Raw genomic sequence first — 11,499 nt, 5'->3', positions numbered from 1 at the left:
TTAGAGTTGGACTGATACTGATGTGAAATATAATAATAAAAATTATTTTGTTTAAAAAAAAAAGGTTAGGGAAGTTTTCTTCTTTGATTTTCTTGAAGATATTTACTTCACCCTCTTCTATTCCTATTATCCTTACATTTAGTCTTCTCATTGTGTCCTGGATGTCCTGGACATTTTGGGTTAGGAGCTTTGTTGGCTTTTGCATCTTCTCTGACTGTTTTGTCTATATTTTCCATGTTGTCTTTTGCCCCTGAGATTCTCTGTTCCATCTCTTGTAGTCTTTTGGAGATGCTTGCATCTGTTACTCCTCATTTCTTTTTTAGGTTTTCTACCTCCAGGCTTGTCTCTTTTAGTGTTTTCTTTATTGTTTCCATTTCCATTTTAAATTCCTTCTTCAATTCCTTCATCTCTTTGGTTCTGTTTTCCTCTAGTCCTTTGATTTCTTTGAGTGGTTTTTGTGTTTTCTCTTTAAAACCCTCTATTTCTTTATGATTTTCCTCCCGTTTCTGTTTAAAGATCTCCATCATCATCTTGAGGTATGATTTCAGGTCTCAGTCTTCTTTTTCTGGAGTGTTTGGTATTTTGCTGTTTGCAGTGATGGGAGAGCTGGGTTCTGATGTAACCAGGTTGTCTTGGTTTCCATTGGATAAGTTCTTTCACTTTCCTCTTGCGATCTTGTTGTCTGCGATTATATGTGCTCTTGTCAGTGATTGGTTCCCGTCTCTCCGGTGTATCTGGCCTGTGTCTCTGGATCTCCGCTGTACCCAGTGACAAATGGGCTGAGCGTTTTTCTGCATGCAAGGGCCCTCTGCGTGGAAACCGAGTCCCTATGGCAGAGTTCTTGCTCCCCTGAACCAATGGGGGTGGCGTTCTTTCCCTGAGCTTGGCCCAGAGCTTCTGTGCCCTGGCTACTTACAGTGCAGTCTCACCAGGCCTGTGTCCCTGGATCTCTGCTGTTCCTGGTGGCAGATGGCCTGAGCACCTGTTCTGCAGGTACGGGTCTTCTGGGTGGAAACCGAGTCCCTTCTGCAGAGTTCCTGCTCCCCTGAACCAATGGGGGGGTCGCTTTCTGGGAGCTCGGCCCAGAACTTTCTGGGCCCCAGCTACTCGCTATGCAGTCTCACCAGGCCTGTGTCCCTGGATCTCCGCTGTTCCCAGTGGCAGATGTTCTGAGTTTTTGTTCGAACTCATAGTTTTTAATAGCTGAGTAGTAGTACTCTTTTGGGTAATGTACCACAATTTCTGTATCCATTCCTGTGTTGAGGGACATCTGGGTTCTTCCCAGTATCTGACCTTATTATAAATAAGGCTGCTATGAACATTTCTGAGCATGTGTTCTTGTTAGATGTTGGAGCTACTTTTGGGTATATGCCCAGGAGTGTATAGCTAGGTCTGTCCTCAGGTAGTACTATGTTCAATTTTCTGAGGAACCTCCAGACTGATTTCCAGAGTAGTTGCACCAGTTTACAATCCTACCACCAGTGGAGGAGTGGTCCTCTTTAGCCACATCCTTGCAAGCATCTGCTGTCACCTGAGTTTTTTATCTTAGCCATTTATTGAAGAGGCTGACCTTTATCCATTGAATGTTTTTAGCTTTTTCATCAAAGATCAAATGACCATATGGGTGGGTTTATTTCTGGGTCTTCGATTCTATTCCATTGGTCTACCTGCTTATCTCTGTATCAATACCAGTTAGTTTTCCCACAATTGATCTGTAATATGGCTTGAGTTCAGGGATGGTGATTCCCCCAGAATCTTTTTTTTTCACCATGCTGTTTAATCTAGCATGTTGCCTGGAAAGCCTTCTATTAGCCAGAGTACAAATACTCCTCCAGCGTGTCTCCTAGGAACCATTTCACCCACTGCTCTGTTTGGCTGCTAGTCTCTTGTCTCTCTCTTCAGCAATGGTGAGGCGGATTCCTTTTCCTAGGGGAAGAGAGACCCATGGCTTGTTGCTCTTGCCAATAACTAAAATGTTGGATGGCCGAGTGGCAAAGCTGTTGTTGCCATTGGCATCTTACACATGAATCATATCAAGAGAGCCGGGATGTCTCTCTCTATTGGTGATTACACCAATTCTTCCCAAGTTAGCACCTCCAGTCACCATACACAGGTTTCCTGTGTCAAACTTGATGAAGTTAGTTATTTTGCCTGTCTCCAAATCAATCTGAATGGTGTCATTCACCTTGATGAGGGGATCAGGGTATCGAATAGTACGAGCATCATGGGTCACCAGATGTGGAATTCCTTTTGTGCCCACAAAGATCTTTCTCACTTTGCACAGCTTGTACTTGGCCTCCTCAGGTGTAATACAATGAACAGCAAAGCGACCCTTCGTGTCATAGATCAGACGGAAGTTCTCTCCAGTTTTGTCAATGCTGATGACATCCATAAACCCAGCAGGGTAGGTTATGTCAGTCCTGACTTTCCCATTAATCTTAACGAATCGCTGCATGCAAATCTTTTTTACTTCATCTACAGTCAGGGCATATTTAAGTCTATTCCTTAGGAAAATGATCAGAGGCAGGCATTCCCTCAGCTTGTGAGGACCAGTGGATGGATGAGGAGCAAACACGCCAGTCAACTTATCCAGCATCCAATGCTTTGGAGCAGCTACGCGCTTCAGATGTTTCTTGGGACCACGAGCCATGGCTGCACTGGGAACGGAGAGAGCCAGAATCTTTTTTTTATTGTTGAGAATGGTTTTTGCTATCCTGGGTTTTTTAAATTCCAAATGAATTTGTAAATTGCTCTTTCTAACTCTATGAAGAACTGAGTTGGAATTTTGATGGGGATTGCATTGAATCTGTAGATTGCCTTAGGCAAGATGTACAATGTTGATCCTTCCAATCCATGAGCATGGGAGATCTTTCTGTCTTCTGAGATCTTCCTCGATTTCCTTCTTCAGAGAATTAAAGTTCTTGTTGTAGAGATCCTTCAGTTGCTTGGTTAGGGTCACACCAAGCATTTTATAGTCTTTGTGACTATTGTGAAGGGTGTCGATTCTCTTATTTCTTTGTGAGCCTCTTTGTCCTTTGAGTAGAGGAAGGGTACTGATTTGTTTGAGTTAATTTTATATCCAGCCACTTTGCTGAAGGTGTTTATCAGCTGTAAAAGTTCCCTGGTGGAATTTTTGGAGTTACTCAAGTATCATCTGCAAATATCATAATTTGACTTCTTCCTTTTCAATTTGTATCCCTTTTGACCTCTTTTTTTTTGTCTTATCGCTCTGGCTAATATTTCCAGTACTATATTGAATAGGTAGGGAGAGAGTGGACAAACTTATCTCCTCCTTAATTTTAGAGGGATGACTTCAAGTTTCTCACCATTTTCTTTGATGCTAGCTACTGGTTTGCTGTATATTGCTTTTACTTTATGTATGAACCTGGAATACCTGACCTTACCAAGGCTTTTAACATGAAGGGGTGTTGAGTTTTGTCAAATGCTTTCTCAATATCTAGAGAGGTAATCATGTGGTTTTTTTTCTTTGAATTTGTTTATATAGTGGATGACATTGATGGATTTCTGTATATTGAGCCACCCTTGAATCCCTGGGGTGGAGCCTACTTGATCATGTTGAATTATTATTTTGATGTGTTCTGAGATTCAGTTTGTAGGAATTTTATTGAGTATTTTTACATCAATGTTCTTGAGGGAAGTTGGTCTAAAGTTCTCTTTCTTTGTAGGGTCTTTGTGTGGATTAGGAATCAGTATAATTGTGGCTTCGAAGAATGAGTTAGATAGTATTCCCTGTTTCCATTTTGTGGAATAGTTTGGAGAGTATTGGTATTAGGTCTTCTATGAACCCATCAGGTCCTGAGCTTTTTTGCTTTTTGTTTTTGTTGTTGTTGTTGGGAAGTTTTTGATGATTGATTCTATTTCTTTAGGGGTTATGAGGCTGTTTAGATGGTTTATCTGATCCTGATTTAACTTTGGTAACTGATATCTGTCTAGAAAATTCTCCAGGTTTGTTGAGTATAAGCTTTTGTAGTAGGATCTGATGATTTCCTGAATTTCCTCAGTTTCTGTTGTTATGTCTCCCCTTTCATTTATGATTTTGTCAATTTGGATACTTTCTTTGCCCGCTGGTTAGTTTGGCTAAAGGTTTATCAAACTTCTTAATTTTCTCAAAGAACCAGATCTTGGTTTTGTTGATTCTTTGTATAGTTTTTTTTTTTAAATATTTGGTTGATTTCAGTTCTGAGTTTGATTATTTCCAATGTATACTCCTCTTGGATATATCTGTTTCTTTTTGTTCTAGAGCTTTCAGGTGTGCTGTCAAGTTGTTAGTGTATGCTCTCTCCAGTTTCTTTTTGGAGGCACTCAAAAAGTATGTTGTGCCTTCATTTTTGTTAAATTCTGAAACAACCTTGATTTCTTTCTTTATTTCTTCCTTGACCAATCTATCACTGATTAGAGCATTGTTTAGCCTCCATGTGTATGTGGGCTTTTGTATTTGTTATTATTGAAGACCAGTCTTAGTCCATAGTAATCTGATAGAATGCATGGGATTATTATGATCCTCTTTTATCTGTTGAGGCCTGTATGGTCAGTTTTGGAGAAGGTACCATGAGGTGCTGATAAGAAGATACATTCTTATGTTTTAGGATGAAATGTTCTCTAGATGTCTGTTAAATACATTTGGATCATAACTTTTGTTAGTTTCCCTGTGTCTCCATTCAGTTTCTGCATCCATGATCTGTCCATTGATAAGAGTGAGGTTTTGAAGTCTCCCACTATTATTGTGTGTGGTGCAATACATGCTTTGAGCTTTAGTAAAGATTCTTTTATGACTGTTGGTGCTCTTGTATTTGGAGCATAGATGTTCAGGATTTAGAGTTCATCTTGATATATTTTTTCTTTGATGAATAGAAAGTGTCCTTCTTTGTCTTTTTTGATGACTTTTGGTTAAAAATCTATTTTATTTGATATTAGAATGGCTACTCCAGCTTGTTTCTTGGGACCATTTGTTTAGAATGTTTTTCTCAACCTTTTACTCTGAGGTAGTACCTGTCTTTGTTTTTTTTTTCTTACAATTTTATTTAAAAATATAGATACATGTACAGATTTTAAAAAAGCATTTTGGTATAAAACTATATGAATATATTTTTGTCAGCACTTGATTTTTTTAAAGGTTTGTTAGTATGCATTGAAATCTTACTAGTTACCTTAAGCATAAAGTACATGTAGAACACAATGTAACATGGAAACAGTCAAAGTTTTCTTGGTCTGTATAGATTAAACATAATGATTTTTAAATACCAAAAATTACCACAAGGCTATATTCTTAGCTCTTGAATTATTAATAATTTAAGGTCTAGGTGTTCCACACTCTGAGAGGGTGCTATACACTTATTTCTTTTTTCTAAGAAGGATATAGACTTTCAAAATTTGTTTTAGTTTTGGGGTTTTTTTTGTTTTTTGTTTTTTTGTTTTCTTTTGTTTTTTGAGCTTCATATGGCCTGTGAGTTGTTTCTGGGATATTCAGAGCTTTCTGGGGCTAGTATCCAATTATCCTTGACTGAATATTATGTCTGTTCTTTTGTGACTGGGTTAGCTCACTCAGGATGATATTCTCTAGATACATCCATTTTCCTAGGAATTTCATAAAGTCATTGTTTGTAATAGCTGAGTAGTACTCCATTGCGTAAAAATACCATACTTTCTGTATCCATTCATCTACTGAAGGACATCTGGGTTCTTTCCAGCTTCTGGCTATTATAAATAGGGCTGCTTTGAACATGGTGGAGCATGTGTTCTTATTGTATGTTGGAGCATCTCTGGGGTATATGCTCAGAAGTGGAATAACTGGGTCTTCAGGTAGTACTATGTTCAATTTTCTGAGGAACTGCCAGACTGATTTCCAGAGTAGTTGTACCAGCTTAAACCCTGTGCCTGTCTTTGTTGCTGAGATGAGTTTCCTGTATGCAGCAGATTGCTCTATCCTGTTTATGCATCCAGTCTAATACTATATGCCTTTTTATTAAAGAATTGTGTCCATTGATGTTAAGGGATATTAAGGAATAGTGATTGTTGTTTTCTGCTATTTTTGTTTTTAGAGGTAGCGTTATGGTTGTGTACTTTTCTTCTTTGGTGTTTGTTGTAAGAGTATTGGTTTCTTGCTTTTCCTAGTGTGAAAATTCTATCTTTGTGGGGGTGTTTTTTTCATCTATTTTCCTTTGTAGGGCTGGATTTGTGGACAGATATTGTGTAAATTTGGTTTTGTTCTGAAATATATTGGTTTCTCCATCTATGATGATTGAGAGTGTTGATGGATATAGTAACCTGGGCTGGCACTTGTGTTCTCTTAGGGTCTGTATGATGTCTGTCCAGGATCTTTTAGCTTTCATTGTCTCTGTTGTAATTATGATTCAGATGGGCCAGGTCTGGCCTTGGGCTGGACGTGTGCACTCCTAGGCTATACAGCTGCCTGTGCAGTAAGAGTTCTGGATGGCCTCTCTCTGGGTGGACAATGGGCAGAAAACATTGACTCACCCTTCCACTTTGGATAGAGAGTGTTCTTGCAGCTCTTCTGAGCTCCCAGTGATCTTCACAATTAGTTTTGTTATTTCTCTTTTTAGTTTCTCAATTATCTGTCTATTGGTGAGAGTGGAATGTTGAAGTCTCCCATTATTTTTAAAATATATTTATTATTTATTTTATGTTTATGAGTACACTGTAATTGTCTCCAGACACACCAGAAGAGGGCATTGGATCTCGTTACAGATGGTTATGAGCTACCATGTGGTTGCTGGGAATTCAACTCAGGATCTCTGGAAGAACAGTGAATTCTCTTAACTTCTGAGCCATCTCTCTGGTGACAAACGTATCCCACTATTAATGTGTGGGGTTTCATATGTAATTTAAGTTTTAGTAATGTTTCTTTTATGAATGTGGGTGCCCTTGCATTTGGGCCACAGATGTTCAGAATTGAAATATCCTCTTGATGGATTTTTTGATGTGTATGAAGTGTCCTTCCATGTCTCTTTTGATTACTTTTAGTTGGAAATCTATTTTATTAAATATTAGCTTTTTCTTGGGTTTCTTTTCTTGAAAAAACCTTTTCCCAGCCCTTTATACTGGGATAATGACTATCTTTGTTGCTAAGATTCTTGTATACAGCAGAATGATGTATTCTATTTATACTTTCTTTTATTTTGATATTTGTTGTGGTTGTGTGTGTGTGTTTCTCTTCTATTGGTTTTAATGGTGTGAAATTATTTTTTTGTGTTTTCTTGAGTATGATTAGCCTCATTGAATTGGAGTTTTTCTTCTAATATCCTTCATAGTGCTGGGTTAATCGATAGGTATTGTTTTAATTTAGTTTTGTCCTGGAATATCTTGGTTTCTCCATTTATGGTAACTAAGTGTTTTGTCTGGGCTGACATCTGTGCTCTCTTAGGGTCTGTAATACCTCTGCCCAGGCCCTTCTAGCTTTTAGTGTCTCATGAGAAAATTGAGTGTAATTCTGATAGTTCTGCCTTTATATGTTACTTTGCCCCTTTTTCTTGTTGCTTTTACAATTCTTTCTTTGTACTGTACATTTAGTGTTGGGATTATTTTGTGATGGGAGGATTTTTCTTCCTGGTTCAGTTCATTTGCTGTTCTGTAAGCTTCTTGTACCCTTTAGGCATCTCTTTCTGTAGATTAGGGAAATTTTTTCTATGGTTTTGTTGAAGATTTTTTTCTGAGCCTTTGAGCTGGGAATCTTTTCATTCTATTTTTTTCTCCTCTTCTTCTTCCTCCTCCTATTCCTATTATTCTTATGTTTGGTCTTGTTAATGTGTTCCAGATTTCTTGGATGTCCTATGTGATGACTTTTTAGATTTTGCATTTTCTTTGACTGATATATTGGTTTTCTCTACACCTGAAATTTTCTCTTCCATCTCTCATATTCCATTTGTGTTGCTTATGCCTGTAGTTCTTGTTTTCTTTCCTAGGTTTTCCATCTCTAGGATTCCCTCAGCTTATGATTTCTTTTTTGCTTCCATTTTCTTTTCTGGTCTTAGAAAGTTTTATTCATATCCTTCACGTGTTTGATTGTACCTGTATTTCATAATATCTATTTGCTTTCTCTTTCAATGCCTCTACCTATTGGCATGAATTTTCCAGTAGTCCCTTAGGGGATTTATTCATGTTCTCTTTAAAGGCCTCTTTAATCTTTATAAGCCTGGATTTAAAATCTTCTTCTTGTGTTTCAGTTTCATTAGGAAATTCAGGATTTGTTGTAGCAGGAAAGCTGGGCTTTTGTGGTGACATATTGGTGTGGGTTTTGTTGATTGTGTTCTTTTGCTGTTCTTTAGGCATCTGGTTTCCCCTGGTGTTGGCTGAATAATAATCTTCAGGACAATAGGACTCCTCTGGAAGGTGGGGTAAGCTGTGGGCCAGACAGTGGAGATCAGGATATCCTACTCTGTTGGCTATGTCTTAGGCAGACCCCACTGTGCAGGCTGTGTCTCAGGAGCACCCTATACTGTAGGTTGTGTCCTGATCAGACCCAGCTGGTGTGGTGGGTGGTTCCAACTAGGATGGGTGGTCTGGCAGGGTTCCAAGCTGGTTAGTTTTGGGGCCCCTTAATGTTTCCATGGGGAGGCAGAATGCTCTTGGGATCTCACAAGGCACCTCAATGTGTAGGCCAGATTGGCCTTGAACTTGTGACCCTCCTGCTTCGGCTTTCTTGAGCAAATCTACTGGTGTGCACCAACACAACTGGTAAGTACTTTTAAAGTAATTAAAATGTATTTTTAAAATATCCGTGTGTGTGTGTGTGTGTGTGTGTGTGTGTGTGTGTGTGTGTGTGTGTGAGAGAGAGAGAGAGAGAGAGAGAGAGAGAGAGACAGAGAGAGAGACAGAGAGAGACAGAGAGAGACAGAGAGAGACAGAGACAGAGACAGAAACAGAGACAGAGATAGACAGACACAGACAGAGCATGAGAGAGAGAGAAGACAAAATATTTGTGGGTATATGCACATGCATGAGAATTCCCACAAGAGACCAGAAGAATGTGTCAGATCTCCCAGAGTTGGAGGTGCCAGGTGAGCTGTCCATTGTAGGTGCTGGGAACTGAATTTGGGTCTTTTGGAAGAACAGAAAGTCCTCTTAATCATTGAACTATCACTCTAGCCCATTAAAGTCATTTTTAGTAGTAGATAAATTTTCACTGTATTTCCCCCTGAAATATATCTAAGTAATCAGTTTGTAACAATTTATTTGTAGCAAAACACTGTTGCAATATGACTTTTTACTACCACACATTCTTCATCACAGTCCAAACTAATAGAACCACAAATTTTTGAACTTTCAGCTTTCAACATTATGAGTTAACTAAATCTTACTTCTTGGGTCTTTGTTTTATTTTATTTTAATAATAAGATCTCACTCTGTTGCCAGGCTGGCCTGGACCTTACAATCTTTCTTATTTGGCTCTTTGAGCAATGGGATTATCAGTAGGTATTTCCTAACATAGTAATGAAAAGTAAATTAGAATATATGCATATAATAAAGAAATATAAAAATAATCAATATATAATATATGAAGATGAATTCGTTTAATAAGATGACTGCATAAGTGTATTGTATTTTGTAATGGACTAAAATGTTATTAGTCCTGTGATAGTGATATAATATCAAAAGAGAGAATTTTTTTATAGAAAATATTTTACCCTCACTGATAATGTCTAAAACTCACAAGAATTCAAAGTTTGGGCTCAGAACACAAAATTAGATGAATCAGGAGTCACTGCAATGCAATTTTCTTTTGAGTTGTAAAAGGTAAGGTGTTTTCCTGCTTGCTATGAGAGTAAATGTGTATTGGTGTGCTCTGGTAATGTATCAGTTGTATATTCTCAGGTATTCTTGTGAACCTATTTACATACTATTAATGTTTTAGTAAATCCACTTCCAACTGTCACACTACAATGTATCCTCTCTGTGTTGCCATTAACATACAAACACTCATTTTCAGAATTCAAATTGGAGACATTTTGCACAGGTCAAACACTATGGCACTCTGCAGGTGTGTCAGATGTCTCCTGTATTATTATGTGTGGTGTGTGAATTGCCTTTTCATTTCACATGGCCTGTTTCTCAGTGTTCAGGGGCTGGGATAGCACAGTATGGGTACAGGATGTTCTTAGGGAGTCAACATTTTTGTTAATCAGCTTTAGGACTTCTCTGGTTGCAGTTTTTTCCAGTCCTATCTGTTTATTCTTCATGATCATTGACCTTGGATAAAGCATCCAGGAACCTTATTCAGCAACTTAGCTAGGTGGGTGTACTGGTTAAAATTTTTTGACAACTTGACACAAGGTCATCTAAGAAGAGGGAACTTTATTTGAGAAAATGCCTTCATTAGATTGGCTTGTAGGCAGATCTTTGAGGTATTTTCTTGATTAATTTTTAGTGGGGGAAGGGTCCAATTCATTGTTGGTTGTGCCACCATCCCTGGGCAAATGATCTTAAGTAGTATAAAAAGGCAGACTGAGCAAGCTATGAAGAGCAAGCCCAGTAAGTATCACTACTGTATCAGTTCTTGATTCCTCTTTGCTGTCTTGACTTCCCTCAGTGGTGGAGAGTGATCTAAGGGTTGTAAGATGTAATGAACTCTATTCTCCCTACATTGTTTTGATCATGGTGTTTTATCATTGTGATAGAAACCCTAACTAATATAGTAGGAAGTAGCAGGAATGTCCTCTTTGTCAGAGATAAGTAGAGTAATCAATGTTCAGGAAAAAAGGGAAAATCAGTGGCCTCTGTACTAGAACTGAGTCTTGTTGCCAGTGCCAGCTTGGATTGTGACTAGTCTACTTTTTTTTTTTTTTTTTTTTTTTTTTTTTTTTGTTACCTTGACATAGCTACAGTCATCTGGAAAGAAGAAACTTTAAGTCTGTGTTGCGTTTTCTTGATTGGTGACTGATGAGGAAGAGCCCAGTCCTTTATGAGGAGTGGTAATGCTTGGCTGATAGGCCCAAGTTATTTTTAAAAAAGCAAGCTGAGTGAGTCCTGAGAAGCAAGCTAGTGAGCATTACTCTCTGTTTTCTGTCTCAGTTCCTGTTGCCAGGTTCATGTCTTGACTTACTGTTGTAGTTTGAATAAGAATGGCTCTCATAGGTTCAGTTGGGGGAACTGTTTGGGAAGGATTAGGAAGTATGGTCTTGTTGGACAGGGTGTGTTTCTTGGGATGGGCTTTGAGGTTTCACCACATGACCACACCAGATTCAGTCATTCTCTTTCTCTGTCTCCCCCCCTGCCCCCAGCATACTGCATACTTGTGGATCATATGTAAACTCTCAGCTAGTTCTAGTTTTCTAGCATCCTGTCTGCCTGCTGTCATGTTCCACATCATGATGATCATGGATTTTAATCCTCTTCTATTATGAGTACCCAAATTAAATACTTTCTTTCATTAGTTGCCTTGGTCATAATATTTGTCATGACAATAGAAAAGTAAAACAAATGCTAGTAGGCTGCAATATATAATAAACTCTTCCCTCCCAAAGT

The 11,499-nt window shown here is 38.4% G+C and overlaps 1 pseudogene across 1 annotated transcript; it reads right to left on the bottom strand.

Annotated features, from left to right (window-relative positions):
• Positions 1-1,855: 1,855 nt before the first annotated feature.
• On the bottom strand, positions 1,856-2,650 carry LOC308415985 (small ribosomal subunit protein eS4-like; annotated as a pseudogene). The gene has a single exon. The product of its transcript is annotated as a small ribosomal subunit protein eS4-like (transcript).
• Positions 2,651-11,499: the final 8,849 nt, after the last annotated feature.

The sequence above is a fragment of the Micromys minutus genome (genome assembly GCF_963924665.1).
Source record: "Micromys minutus genome assembly, chromosome: X".
Lineage (NCBI taxonomy): Eukaryota > Metazoa > Chordata > Mammalia > Rodentia > Muridae > Micromys > Micromys minutus.
This window is presented reverse-complemented; position numbering and strand designations above follow the sequence as displayed.